Source organism: Triticum aestivum, chromosome 6A (assembly GCF_018294505.1).
Source record: "Triticum aestivum cultivar Chinese Spring chromosome 6A, IWGSC CS RefSeq v2.1, whole genome shotgun sequence".
Classification (NCBI taxonomy): Eukaryota; Viridiplantae; Streptophyta; class Magnoliopsida; order Poales; family Poaceae; genus Triticum; species Triticum aestivum.
Window position 1 is genome coordinate 440,853,260 of NC_057809.1, and position 15,810 is coordinate 440,869,069.

Consider the following 15,810-nt stretch of genomic DNA (forward strand, 5'->3'; position numbering starts at 1 on the left):
TGCATGGTATGAATAAGGAATTTGGTTTTACAAGTAAAACATAGAACTTACGGTTCTTATGAACATGCATTTTGGTAGAAACAACAAACTAAACAGCAGTAAACGATAGGGAGTATGAGAAAATTAAACAGCAGTTGAGGATAAAGGCTTTAGAAGGACTGACTTACATTAACAGTTAACGCCGACTTTATAATTCCCTTCTCCATGGCAAGGGAAGGATAACTCAAGAATTTCAACACAGAATCTTCTTCATAAGCATTGACTGTACTCTACATTTTGTAGAGAGTAATTATAGATATGATAATACTAGAAGGGATAGAGGATAATGAAGATAAGATGCAGATTGATGCTACATAATCAACTACCAATCCCTGGAAGTACAAGCTTTACAGGACAAAATGTACTGACAAGAGCAATGGGCTACACTTCTGCACTGGCATTGTCTGTGTATTCTACTTGTTGGTAAGATTAAATATAGATCCGATCTTTTTTAGTAAATGGTGGGCGAGGGAGATAAGATGCAGAATGCTACAAAATGAACCAATCCCTCTTCCCATAATACAAGAGTGTTTTGAACACTGGTGTACTGTACAAAACATTCTTATATTATGGGACGGAGGGAGTAGCTGTTAATGTAAGTACAGTGATAGACCACATTCAGTCCTTACAAGAGGACTGCAGAGCTAAACCTCTTCAAAAGCATTGGGTTGATTCTAAATTTATGTAAGAGCCCATACGGATCTTATAATGTCCACCAAATGGACGATTACGAGGCTAACATGTGCAGTGATGCTACACAATCAAATAGCTATGAAAGTAAGTATGGTCATACAGGGCAAGAGGTACTCACAAGAGCAATGCAGTGTGCAGTATAGTTGTGAGATTCTGTGGTCCCTTGAGAATGAATGTTCTTCTGCTAAGAGTTTTCATACAAGTGAGACATTAAGGCAAATGCAGAAATGTAGTTCAAATAGTGATGTGATATCATCGATAGTACCTTACGCTGCAGACGAGACCAATGTGTAACAAGATTATTCCAGTCACCGTCGGATAAATGTAGCACCGGAGACTTTACAGAAATTTTGTTTAGAGGCTTGCCATCGAAGTGCGCTTGCCTCAGGTAGGAACGATACTTCATCAACGAGTGCTTGAAAAGCGCAACCAACCCTTGCTCATCATCACAATCCAGTTTGCACCTCGCCTATTTAAAAGAATGAAATCTTGTGTCTTCTGTCAGCAGAAACATATGCAGTAATGACCATGAATAACATTAGTACATTACTTACACGTAAATTGCGGAGGAAGACTAGAAATTGTTCTGTGTCTGCGATATAATCTTTCCATGAAGGAAATATGCGCACAAAGTTCCTGACAACAACATAAGCTTCGTCTTCTAAACTGGGAAGAAATGGAATAGGGGTCCTATTTGCTGCAATTGGGGCTCTCTCTGGTTTGAAAAGGGATTTGGCAACTGGATTTGGTGTACTCTTTGCTGGAATGGGGGTTTTGCATCGTACAGCTGGTGCTATGTCAACTGACATAATCATACTATTTTCTACAGTTGGGGTCTGCTGAGTTGGGGCATCAGAAATGACCAGTGTAGTAGGGCTAGAGACTGCTAGAGTTGGGGTATTTTGTGGGTCAGGTGATATTGCAACTACACCTAATGGGCTATTTGATTTATCAGGTGCCACTACCTTTTCCAAATACTTTGCTTGTGCTCCTCCACGATCAGCAATCGCCCTCTTCCTTTTGAACGTCTGATACACAAGAACAGTATTTGAATTGATAAATATGGTATGATGACAGATGGAATATGTACTGAAAATGGATAGGTAGGGCGTATTCACATACACGATGTGTAAACTAAGCTAATGGCAGTTCAACAAAGTAGAAGCAATGCAAAGCATCAGTTGCAAGATATGTGCGAGCAATGTAACCTTGGAAAGTTAGAGCAAGTACCTTGATGGGTGAATAAGATAGGGCATCTTCCTCTAACTCCTCCACTAGGGAGCTACATTGACTTAGGTCTCCCTCTAGCTCAGAATCACTGTTAGGATCATATTCTGAGCATGAATCTGTAGGTGGAGAGTGTTTGCATTGCATTGCATCCAGACTTGATTTCAGTCCCTTAATGCCAAGTTTGACAGCCATGGCATTGTTCTGCTTTATTCTTTTCATGCGTGCAAGCTCATAATCATTATGATGTTGTTCAGAATCTGAGATTCATGAAAACATAAAAAGTAGTCAGGTTATCTATGGAATGCATTGCGGTTTCAACTCGGAGAGTGTCTCCCTATAAACCCCTGCATATGCAAAGTTCACCTCCCCAACTGTGCTGACCAAACCACACACAGAGATACACACCCGAGCGGCGAACATGCATTTTCGAAACTAATTTAGGAACATTTAGCTGACCAATTAAACAACTTTGTTTTAATAATATCAGATTCGTATTTGAACAACTAAGCTTGTTTAGCTTGATGGGTGGAGCAGTGTTATTATGACACGAAGCATGTATTCTGATCGTATAGTGATCATAAAAGGGGGAAACTCTAAGCATATATTTTTTAGCAAAAGAGGGTTTCCCCTCTGCTTTCTATTAAAGAAACCACCACGGAACCAACATGATCAATTAAACCCTAAGCATGATCAATTAAACCGTAGTATGGCTGTGCCATGGCAGATTTGAGGCTGCAAACCGGAGAAATGATATTTAGCATCCATTCTTTGCTTCAAACTAAGAACTAAATTCTAAGAGCTGAAAAGAAAGTAGAGTAACCAAGTTAAGATCTATTTTCTGGTTGAGATCAAAAAGTTGAGGAGATATGAAGTACCACCTCTCTTGCAGCGCCGTGTAGGCATCGGGGGTGTGATGACTGTCAGTGGCATTGAAGCAGATCTGCGACGGTAGACGGGTGCATCGGGGGATAAGTCCCATTGCGGTGGAAGAGAAGGTCGTGTGAGCGGCCCCGGCAAAGAGGACAACGGCGCCGATGAAGCGAGAGGATGCGATGCAAGGCTATTGGTCCATCACCGTGGATGAGAAACATCCATCTCTAGCAGTGGACGACGCGGTCTTGGTAGGCGCTCCGGCATGGTGGAGGACGGTGGCAATGGATGTGGTGGAGGCCGGCGGCGATGGTTGGGGTGGCGGACGGAGGCTGGTGTGGGAATGGGGTGTTCTAGCGCGGACGGTGTATGAATGGGAAAATGGAGAGAGAGGTACGGGGAACCATGTTTTTGGGACGCGCCTGTCTGAAATACGGGAAAGTTACAAACTTATCCTCCATTTCAAATTTGGCCGTCTCGTCGGTTGGGGATAGGACGGTAATCTCGCATCTTCCAAATATTTGCCGGTAACTATTTCGGGCGAGGAGAGGGTGTTTTGCCACCCACGGTTGGCACCCACGGTGTATGAACGGGGCTGACAGGTAGGGCGGTTGTGTCACGTCTGATGGAAGTTACACATCTGCCCCTATTTAAAATATTAGCCTACATCTATTTCGGACGAGGAGAGGGTGTTTTGCCGCCCACCGTGTATGAATGGGGAATGGAGGGAGAAACAGAGGTCTTTCGGACGAGCTTGAATCAAATGAGTTTTGCCGCCCATGTTTGACGCCCACCGTGTCGGAATGGGCTCAGAGGCGGCCGTGTCACGTCTAATTGAAGTTACTAACCAACCCCTATTTAGAGCAGTGGAAATCGGGCCGCTGGATTGTCCGTGTAATGGGTAGACAGTAATTTCCATCTCCCAAACACTTGGCTTCGGCAGCCGTTGTGGGAGTTGACATTTTGCTGTTTCTTTCGAATTTTTGGACAATAAGCATCCACGTTTACCCTGACAACTAAATTCGAATCCATTTTGTATTCCTATATGAATCTTTATAAATCATTCTATGTGTTTTTATATATCTTCAAAAGGACGACAAAGATGTATTCCACTGTCATATATGAATATGGTTTACAAATGCCGATACTCAAATTCAGAAACTAGAATCCAGTTTCAGGTGATTTCGAATATTTGGAACACTTCATGTCCAACTCAAATGTCACACGCAGCATAATGTGTACTCCCATTTAGATATTTACACAAGCGATGTATCAAGATTCAAATACCGAGTCAATCAACCAAGAATGTACGGAACTAACAGACATATAAACACTTATAGAGTATATGGATCAATAATATCAACTAACATACATAAGCCAGGCCGCTGTACTTTTTTTTGGCTACAACAGCATCCTTTTTTTAGCCAGCATCTTGGCCCTTTCCGATGCGTGCCACTTATGGTCCATCTATACTACTATTGCTGAATGCACATTCAGCCCGATTGGCATATTTGTAGGTCTGGCACAGCAATCCAAATGAAATGTCTCCGCGTCTTATCAATTAATACAGACTTGTGCTCAAATAAAATTACAAACAAAAACAAAAAAACAATTATTACATGATCTCTAAAACAAATGGTTTGATTGATTACGTGAACAGACAACACAAAGGTTATTCAACTATGGAAAGAACATTTCACCTATGATTTACCAAGTAGGATTTTAATTTCATTTTTTCCTTTAGGACCTTAACAACCTGGTCAGTCTCAGCTTGCTTCGTTTTGAAATCCACCAAATATTTAATGGTTGTATTGAGTACTGCTTGTGATTGTGCTGTTTGCTTCCTCAACATGTCAACTTCATCTCTAAGTGTAGAAGCAGAATCTCTTTCTACCACTAGTTTAGCCTCTAGAGCATAAGCAGTTGGCAATTCATAATGCATGATTGGGCCGGTGCCACTGCTGTGGGATGATGCAACGTCCAAGGGGACCTCACTCTTTGATCTTGGGCTAACCCATTTTGCCATTAAAGTTCCGATTGGATTCAGAAAAGTTGAAGTTAGCAAAACATCTCAACTGGGAGTTATAACAGCAAACCAGTTAAACAAACAAGGAATTAAAGAGTTTCAATTGGATGCTGAAAAGTAGTTATTAACATCATTGTAACCCGTTGTTGCAGCAGCAAAGCAGTTAAACAAACAAGTAGATATTTAAGTTAAGGCAAACATGTAATTCTTAACAGCAAGTATCAAACACATAGATAGGCGCAGTCTACAATATGATTAACAGGCTGTGCCATTATGTAATCAGTAGCAAACTAAATTAAGCCAAGCAACATAATTGAACAATTTTGCAATAAGTGGCTAACTAAAATTCTGAGAAGCAGGTAACTGAACTTATGCTAGTTCTTTGTACAGGCACACTGCAACTTCTTTTTCGCTTACAAGGTTGTACGAAGGAGTTCATCGCATCAATTGCTTGGATACACAGTCCCAATACTTCTTTCTTCCCACACTGCATGGGTAAGCCGAATGGTTAATCTGGTAAGATGGTGCGTCCTTGATATGTTATATGAGGACATGTAGTCAGACTAGTTGTAGCCAAACACATCACACTGGCTTTTACTGTATATTTCATACGATTACTTTTGGCATATCGAGGTCTAAGCAATCTACAATAGGATGAAAAGACTGGCATCCTTCACATTATTGGCGAACTCAGTTCATACAAACAAGCAATTCAACCATTATGTGGGTAAATCAAAAGCTTCACTGGAATATTTTTCACTATCCAATCATACACGCAAAAAGGGGCGACGCCACCATAGGGGCTGGTATGGGCGGCCGCCTTAGGTGGCTGGAAAGTGTGCACCTAGTTTGAGTCGTCCAGGTTGGCCCACGCTAGTTTTGTTCATCCCAACGCACGAGCAGGCAATGTAAAAAATGAAGAAAAATGTTTCAATTTGGATGGGCCAATAACATAAGTGCAAGGCAGGCCCTATATCAGGCTCACGGCCCAAATGAGCGCCTCCCATATCGATCGACAGTAGGAAAAATCCCAATTCATTCGCTCCAGCCTCCAGTCTGGTTCGCTCCTAACCTAGCCGCCGCTGGACAAACCGACACATCACTTCCTCGCGCCCTCGTTGGAGGGCGGTCGCCGGGCTTCAAGCGAACGGTAGGACAAGAAGATGAAAATCCAACCCTGGGTGTAGCCTGCGTGGGAGGCAGCGGCGGCAACACGGGCATGGCATCGAGCTTGCGCAAACGGATAGTCACAACTTGCAAGAGTAGCATGCGCAACGAGTAGGTACATCACATCCCTGATTATATCTAATTCAACTCTTCTATTTCTGGCCAATAGTTAAACCCGACGGTGTTGTAAAACTGCTTGTATGTAGGGAATCTATGAGAAAATGAAACCAATTTCTACTTATTTTATAACTCCCCCAATCAATATTGAACTGACTGAATCTGATGTATCTAATCAAGTTTCCGATGCAAACATACAAGCTCATGTTGTTCTTGAGCCTGAAGTGTCTAATGAACAGACTGCTAATGAAGGATTTGATGCAAACATTTTACATGCTCCTGGTGATGAACATATAGTGTCTAATGAGGGATCTAATGCAAGCATTTTGCAAGTTCATTGAAGGATTTAGTGTCTAATGATGATGTACTATGTTGAAAGAGACAGAGATTTGCAGGCATTGATGACAAGCAAATTATAGTGCATTTTCATAGCTTGAGGAAACGTCGAGGCCATCTACCAGAAATTCCCCGTATCAGGACAACATAGCATAAATACTTTTCTAATCTGTTGTTTGAAACTATTGGCATACTTGTGCAGGATAGATATATTGATATGCAGTTTGCGCACTGGTTATACGTGCAATTACACTTCGATATTTTCAGCCAGAGAACGAATAATTCAAGCAGGTACAAACCATGTTTGTAGTCCTTGTACACCATGTTGCATTTTGTGTTTTTTGGTGCTTGCATCATTTAGTGTTTATAATCTGAACTACTTTGGATCATTAGCTGGTTTTCAAAGTGCATGTAGCTTCACATTTCTCAAGTTATGTTGATTTCTGGAGTGCAAGTGCCTTCGTATTTTTTAAGGTAAATGTTCTCCCCTGGTAACTTGAATTCGTGGATCATCCACTGCACACAAATTATACATGAATGGCAGTACGAATTAAATGAAATGCAGGGACTTACGCTAGCTCGTTGTACAGGCTCACTGCAGCTCTGCTTGCGCTTGGGATGTTCCATGTACAAGTCCATGTTACCACTTGCTTGGATGTGCAGGCCTTGTTCTCCTTGCATCCCCCTCTGCATTTTTGACACGGCGAATGGTTGATCAAATAAGAGGAATCGACCTTGATGTTGTCCCAGAGGACAGATAGTTACAAGGTTATACGGGTGTGCAGGATGTGTACCAGATCTCGTAGCGCCGTCATACTTCACTAAAATATGGATTTTCTTGTTTCAGATGATATCTCCCACTACTAGGAAAAGGCCTACTAGTGGCGCACCAGTTTTGCCTACTAATGGCGCACTACTGGTGCGCCACTAGTACCACACCACTAGTATTTTTTACTAATGGCGCACCACTGGTGCGTCATTAGTATCTGGTATACTAATGGCGCACCATGTCGTGCGCCATTAGTATAGACCACCATGCGCCATTAGTGTGCCTCCCAAGGGGCCATATTTACCCACGTGCTTTAGCATACTAATGGCGCACTATGGGGTGATGCGCCATTAGTATCCTTTGGCATACTAATGGCGCACTGTGTAGTGATGTGCCATTAGTATCCTTTGGCATACTAATGGCGCACTTTGAGGTGATCCGCCATTAGTATGAATATTAGGTTTTATTTTCTTTTACTTTTCTGATTTTTGCACAGGTTAAAAAATATTTTATTGGACAGAATATAGACAGCAGCACACAACAACAGCAAATTCATCGAATACAATAGAAGATTAGTCTCCGAATATAATTCATCATATTAGTCTCCGAATTCAAAAGACCGAACAAAGATAAAACATTACAAGTCTTGAGACCGCGAGTAGCGAGTTTGTCTTTACATTACAAGTCAATATCGATCATCTAAACTACCATCACATAGAAGAGAGATGCGGTCATCATGATGAGCATCATCGCGATGAAACTGGTCTTCATCCGGTTCCTCCAACGCTCCCTCCTCTCTCCCGCTAGATAGCGGGCGTATCTAGATTCCGCCTCCGCCCTAGTGGTGTACCCTTAGTAACTATTACCGCTCAAACGGTGAACCTGTCTCCGACACTCCTCCCAGTCATCGTAGACTCCGAGAACCTTACCCTTGTACACGACATACGACGACATCTCTATGCACAAGCCAAACAACAGACAATACATAAGCAATATATAAGTATGCAACAAAAGGATCGGAAGAGAAAAGCAAGACATTAATAGCACGATTCATGGTCCTACTAATAAATAACATTGATTACATCTAAGTTGAACGACTGTCCAAACCAAAGAGGCATACAATTCATTAAAGTTTAATTACACCATGAGCCAATCAATGTTTCAGAACTACACATAGCATCACTACTTTCGACTCGACTCATGGGACTGGAGCGTGGATGAAGCCGTTGTCTATCATGATGGTCATGAAATCGCGGGCATTGTGAGCCTGCATTTGTAGCGTTGTGTCTATCTCACTGTTGGATGGTTGATATCTGAGGTAGAACTGCCCCGAGGTATGAAGGACATCTTGATGGATGATTTCCGCTAACACCGACTGGATGCGAAAGAATTCTTGTCTGATGTCCGCGTCCTGGATTGCCGACAAGCTCGCGGCCCAATCTTTGAGATTATCTGGTAGCAAAAGGTGATGATGGTCCCGTACGATCGCCCGCATGTGATGGCGGGCGTAGTAGGCATCCTTCTGACCGCCAGGCGGCTGCTTGACGCAACAAAACTTAGTATTGTGGGCGAACACGTGCCTGCCGTACCTACGAACTGGCCTGGTGAAGGTGCCTCCAGATTTGGCATAGCCGGGGAGAACATCATCAAGAACTTTCTTGATATTTGTGTAGTCTATCTTGGAGTCACGGTTCGGGTCAAAATACGTGGCCATGGAATATTTTAGGCTTAAGAGGATGAGTGTGCAATGTGTGTCACTGCACAGAACACGGAATGTTAGCAAAAAGAAAGAATGATCGAAATCTAAGAAATCATTTGTTTCGGGGCGGTTAAGGGATGACTTACTCGGGAAAGTAAGACACGAGGAAGTTATCCTTATCTGGGTTTGCCAGAATGATGCCTTCGAGGTGTGAACTTGCGACTTGGCGGTCCCCAGCGCTGCCCAAGAGCTTGGCACGCATGTAGAAGGGGTCTACTATCACGATGTCCGGGGTCTTGTCTCTAATGATCCACATCTCCATACTCAGCGAAAACAGCCGAACGAAGGTGTAGTGCAGCGGATGAAGGTTAAACATATCAAAGTTGTCATCAAACCGCAGGACGATCGTACCCCCGATGACGCCATCCACAAAGCCCTTGCCCTCTGGCACCTTGGCCACGAAAATCGGGTATGCCACATCATTCTCTCTGAGACGCCGCTTCTCCAAAGAAAGAACACTGTCATGCAGACTCCGCATAGCACCGGTTGCAGCATTGAGCATATTTGTCGGTAGCATCGCCCTACCCGCCACATGCACCCTCCTCGAGATATCATTAGGTGAAGGTGGCCCGTCTTGAGCACGGATCGTACTCGGTGCCGACTGGCTCGCACCGGCGCCCTATTTAGCCTTTCGTTTCCGTCCCTTCTTCTTGATCTGCTGTAATGGGACCGAGTTCTGCTCACAAACCGCCTTCTTGAGCGTGTTGGGGCTGATAATATTTCGCACCTCAGCTATCTGAGGCTCGGTGAAGGCGGCAGCTGGAGGCGTCTCCTGAGAACTGAACGCCAGACGACGCCTGTTGCAATTGGGTTTCCCTGTCGTACCAGCTAGATCGCGGTCGTCTTGGTTGGGTTCTTGAGAAGGAGGCCCGCAGAACTCGTCACCGTACCCATGTTCGGCAAAGTACTTATCAACGTTGGTAAATGTACCATCGTTGTTGTCGTCGTTGTCTGGATCCTGTGCCATATGCATGTCCGGATCCTGTGCCATAGGGATGTCCGGCATGTCCGGTAGCGTTGCGGCGTTCTTGCCATGGCTTGGCGCCGGCACGACTGGCGGTCTTGTCTGTGGGGTGGTGTCCCCCGCCCCCAAAGGAATCTGGCTCTTCGGCCAAAGCAGGGGCCAGCTTACGCAGGCGATGGGGGTCATCTCATCTTCTTCGTCGGCCCCAGCGGGTCGAATCGGAGGTAACAGCTCGTCGCAGCCTGGCAGCACCCGAACCACTTCAACCCTATACACTGTGGGTGGCATCGGATTACCGTGGAACACGGGGTTGCCCGGTTGAACGATTCTGCCCTTGGCGACATCGACCAACTCGCCGCCCACGAAGTACAGGAGAGTGCAAGGAACGTCGGCGGCGCCCTTCGAAAACATGTAGGGCGTCAGGGATGCCCAGTCAAAGGCAAGGAGATGAAGTCATCGGCCGAGAGGCTTAGTTAACGTGATGCTGTCGAGCTCGGCTAATGTCGAGGCACTGCCAACAGCGGGCGTGCAACTGACGGAGGGGCCGCTTGCTAGCAAGGTGCCGGCCGGCGTACACCCGGGTGCATTAAGCTCCAATGCCCATGCCGGTGCGGGAGACACGAATACCGCCTCCGCCGGAGACACCAATGGCGCCGCCGGAGACACCAATGGCATCGCCTACGCGTTGTGCGAGTTGCTAGCCATAAAGTTGGGAACCAGGGGAGGCCCCTGTTGGCCGCCCGCAATCCACGTCATCAGCCCATGAATCAACGTAGGCACCATGGCGTTGAGCATCGTTCCTAGTTGTCGTTGGATAATCTCTGGAATCCGCGCCACTTGTGCCTTGAGTGCTTCAACCTCGCGCGACTTGCTTTCCGAGCTGGTCTTTTTCTCCTTTCACCCACCAGCGGTATAGTATGACGACCATTTTGTGGACAAGCCTTTGCCGGCCACACGACCAGCTGACATCGGCTTACTGAGCTTATCCTTGTTTTTCATTATGTTCAACACCCTATTTAAAGGGGTGTCGAAAGGGGAGCTCTGAGACGACCCCGCACTACTGCTTTCATTGTCCTGTGGAAGGAACGTGAACCATTTAGAAATATTGGGGATTAATTAGAATGCAACCATATGGATCTAATTACGCGGGGGATGTATTCCTTACCAGAACAAGCTCAAGCGCCCTGGTCTTTGGATCCGTGGTAAGCTCCTTTGTTACCGGGTCCTCCTTGTACCGGGCCCTGAGAAAGTTCTTGGTCTGCTTGTCACGGTATTTCTCGAAGCAGGGCGGTAGGCCTTGCTCGACACGCTTCGTGTCCTCCTTGTCCCATATAGGCTCTGCCACTCTATAACCGCCGGGACCGAGTTGGTGGACCCCTAAGTTCAACTTCTGCATTTCTTTCCCCCACTGACTTGATTCGGAGGTTGCGCTGCTCTCGCACTTGATCTTGAACTCCTTGTAGTCATCTTCGCTCATCAAAGGATATTTCGCCTTGATCTTGTCATAACTATCACCTTTTTCAATCATTGCCTTCATCATGCTTTTCCAAGTAGAGAGGGTCGTGCTCATCCTCGTGAGGGCGGCACCGTTCACTTTATTCCCTGAGAGGCGTGTGTTTGCAAACTCAGCGGGGAACTTGTATCGTTCGTGCAGCTTCTTGAAGAGGAGGCTGCGCAAATTCCCTCGGTCCTTATGCCATAGGTTCTCGGTGTTGATCGAGACGATGCTCCGGAGAATGCACCCGAGCTGAACCGAGTACCCCTTGACTACTTCTTTGGGCGCCGTCGGATGCCTGTCGGAGTTCACTTCAGTAAATTCCTCCCTGACGGTGCCGAGCACGCTCGGGCGCCGGTCCTTCCGTTGCCTCTTCGGTTGGCTGCCATCTGTGCGTGCGCCTCCATCATCAGTGGTGGCATCCGCGGCGCCATCATCAGTGGTGTCATCCCCGACGCCACTAGGGGTTGTGTAGTCAGGATCGGTGTCTTCCACGGCGTCCTCATAGCAGTGAGGTTCTTCCTCCAACTCCTGGGACAACTCCCAGAATTGCTTGCCGCCCGAACCGCCGGCCTCATCGTTGTGGGCCATGTTTCGCTCTAAATAGGAAAAAAGTTTGGTCAAAAAGTTGGTTATTGTCAAGGAACAACATCATGGTTTCAACATTTAGGGTTTTTCGACACCGAGGCATCCTAAAAGCTAAGCTTTTATAATTTAGGGTTTGTCGATGCCGAGGCACCCTAAAAGCCTAAGCGTACATCATTTAGGTTCTCATCGACATTGAGGCACCCTATAGAAGCCAAGTTAAGTTTTCATCATTTAGGGTTTATCGATGCCGAGGCACCCTAGGTTGGGCCTAATCACTTGGCACTAATCACTTGGCTCTATTGCCACCTATGTTGGGTTTATCATCTAGGGTTTATCGATGCTAAGGAGAATTCTAAGTTGGGCCTAATCACTTGGCTCTATTGCCACCTATGGTTTAATGCAGCAAGAATGACGGGGCAGTTGATCCTACTTAACTAAGTACTAAGGTACCCCGGCCCATGCATTAGTCGCAAGTACCCCATATGTCCTATTTTTAGCAAAGTCATGCTAAAATTCACGGAAAATTTTAGCATGACCTTTGCTCAAAACAGGACATATGGAGTACCTGAATTTGCCGGAATGGAAGTTAATCGACATTCCGGCAAACTCAAGGGCCTCTCGGGGTACCTGCAAATTCATCACGACACAATGGTCGGAGACAAAACCCAGCAACTTTACAAGTCTTTCACAGATTTGTTTGCAAGTTCTGATATGTAATAAAGATGAGCCTCAAAGATGAGCCTCCAATGCTGATTTGTTTGCCTCAAGACAAGATGAACCTCCAATGCAACAAGTAATAAAATGTTTGCAAGTTCTGATATGTTTGCAAGATGAACCTCCAATGCAACAGTCTTAGACATTAGGACACTACAATGATCTCCAACCTTATGTAAAGTGCCAACTCCACAGATTTCTTTTTCACAGCTTTTATATTATTTCTAGAAGCAACACAACAGGGTTAAACACCAGAATCTTGAGTTTAATTTGATTAAGCTATATTGTCTTGAGGCCAGGCTTACTTGTCTTTGTCTGTCAGCTAGCTCATGCATGCATGGGCATCTAACTCACTGGTATCAGATCTGGTTATTAACAGAACAACATGAGAAAAAAGAAAAAAAAATCATATAGAAGCACATATGAGAACATACTCAACTCAAGCATTGTGACAGGTTCTCAACATGAACATGAACATGCATTGACAGTCATATCACCTGGGCTGGGCACCATGCCACTGCCCTAATTAAACCCTAAAATAAACATTTCTCTTTCCCCTCCCCCTCCTATCCCTCTGTCTCTCTTTCCCAGCTCCAACCCCAAACACAAATTAAACCCTATATTTACTTGTAATTAAGATTCAGCCCTAGATAATCAACATACTCATCTTGAACCCTATATTTACTTGTAATTAAGAGTCCATATCTCTTGACTAGAACCACACCAAACCCATCTTGTGTTATGTATCACACCAAACAGACCAGCAACTGAATACTGAGGCTTTAAGTTGCTTGCAGAGACTAGATAGCTCTACTCATTCTCAGGAGCCAGCACTACATACTTTATCCTATATTTTATTTTACTGGGATATTAAAGAGCATAATTTGCAATTAGTCTGTATCTAGTTGCAAACAGGACTGGATCCAGTTTCAGTCCTACATGTCTCATACCTTGCAGGACAGTGGTAGTAGCACACTGCTTGCAATGGTTAATGTCCAAAATAACTCATTTTCATCTATAAACCATGGACAAATACATGATACGGTGCATTTTTCTTCAGTGTGTCCAGTGCATTTGCTAGGGGCAGCCAGGATAGGTAAAAGATTAGGTAGGAAATGATACCAGGTAAGTGACGCAGGAAGAAGAGCCACATGATGACTACAACGAATGCAATCCAGGCACCAACCTCTCCCCTACAATTTTGATATTTGATGATCACAAATTTGATTCAAATGTCTATATCTAATGCTGTACAATTAAAGCAACAGAGGATATAGCACCATGGAAGTGTCAGCCAGTGAGGTAGAGGCAGTGATCCTTCAACCAATAGACAACAAGCATGAAAAAGATACCTCGACTTTTGCAGTTGAGTGTCCAAATCTTGCATGTACCAAGTACTCCAATGCACATGGAGTACTAATTATTCATGTTTGCTAGGCACTACTCCCACAATTTTTTGAACCTAATTTGACCTAAATTCGAGAGGGATTTGACCTAAACCTAGCAAAAGAGAGAAGAAGAGGGCATGGCCGGGAGGGAGGAGAGGAGGAAGAGAGGAGAAGAGAGGCAGAGGGAGGAGGGTTACCTAACCACGATGAGGTGGTGGTCGGAGCGGAGACGACGGAGGGCAGAGACGGCGAGCTTGGGGGAGGCGGGGATAGACGGCGGGGAGGTCGCGGGCCTCCTCTCCTGGTGGACGTGGGGCGGCTCCGAGGCTCCAAGTCTATGGCGGCTCCGAGGCTCCAAATCTCCGGCGGTTTTCTAGGGTTTCGAGGGAGGCGAGGGAGGTGGCGCTCAGGGGGGAGGCAGGGCTCGGGGGTGGGGGAGGCGGCGCTCGAGGGGGAGGAAGGGGAGAGGGAGGCGGCGGGGGCGCGTGGGTGGCTGCGACGCAGTGGGTCGGGGCAGTGGCGGCGGCGACGCGGTGGAGGGAGGGACGAGGGAGGGAGCGGCGCGGTGGAGGGAGAGGGACAAAGTGTCTGGCGAGAGGGAGGGAGGAGGGAGGGACGAAGTGTATGGATGGGGGAAGATTACTAATGGCGCACCCCCTGGCGGTGCGCCATTAGAATGTTTTTTTCATAGCAATGGCGCACCAGCGGGACCGTGCGCCATAAGTATTCTTTTTTTAGATAGCAATGGCGCACCAGCCAGCCGTGCGCCATAAGTAAGATTTTTTTATTATTATTTTGTTGCATCTAATAATTTTTTAGAAAATGAATATGAATATGAAACAACAATAAATTTTTATAAAAACAGTAATAATTTTTTAAAAAATATCATCAGATCTGTTATTTGAAAATATTTATGAATATAAAAAATATCATCAAATTTGTTATTTGAAAATATAATCAAATTTGTTTTTTTGGATTTTTAGTTGCATGCATTTGTGACGGTGGAGCGTGGGAGGGTGCGGGGGTCGTCGGCGGTGAGGGGGATCTGGCAAGGGGGGATAGCGATCGAGATGGAGGGGGATCGAGATCGAGTGTCCTCATGAATATTCAATATTTTTCATGAATTCAAAAAGTGCCCATGAAATTTAAAAATATTCATGATAGTTCAAAAAGTGCCCATGAAATACAATCGAGAAATGAAGACTACAATTTAAATACAATCGATCTTAGCTAGCTAGCTATCTGTTCACAATCTTCTTGCCCTTCTTTTTAGAAAATGGAGTTCTTCTGTGGAACGGACGTCCTTTACGTAGGGTGGCACTGCTTCTTCTTGTGGTGTATGCTGCTACTTCATCGTCGTCGTCATGTTCGATCTTCGGGTCGCCGTACTTGTCGAAGTCTTGCTCATTGGCTACTCCATCCATTCCGATGATCTTCCTTTTGCCTCTCCTCATGACAACACGACTGGGCTTTGGCGGGTCGGTAATGAAGAAGCATTTGTCCACTTGGGAAGCCAGTACCCATGGCTCATTTTTCGCGGTGACGTTTGCGCCCGCGGCCTTGGATTTGGCTTCGGGTATAACCATGGTGGTGAAATACCGGTCTTCTTTTAGGACGCTCTTGGCCCATCTGACACGGAACATCGGGACCTTCTC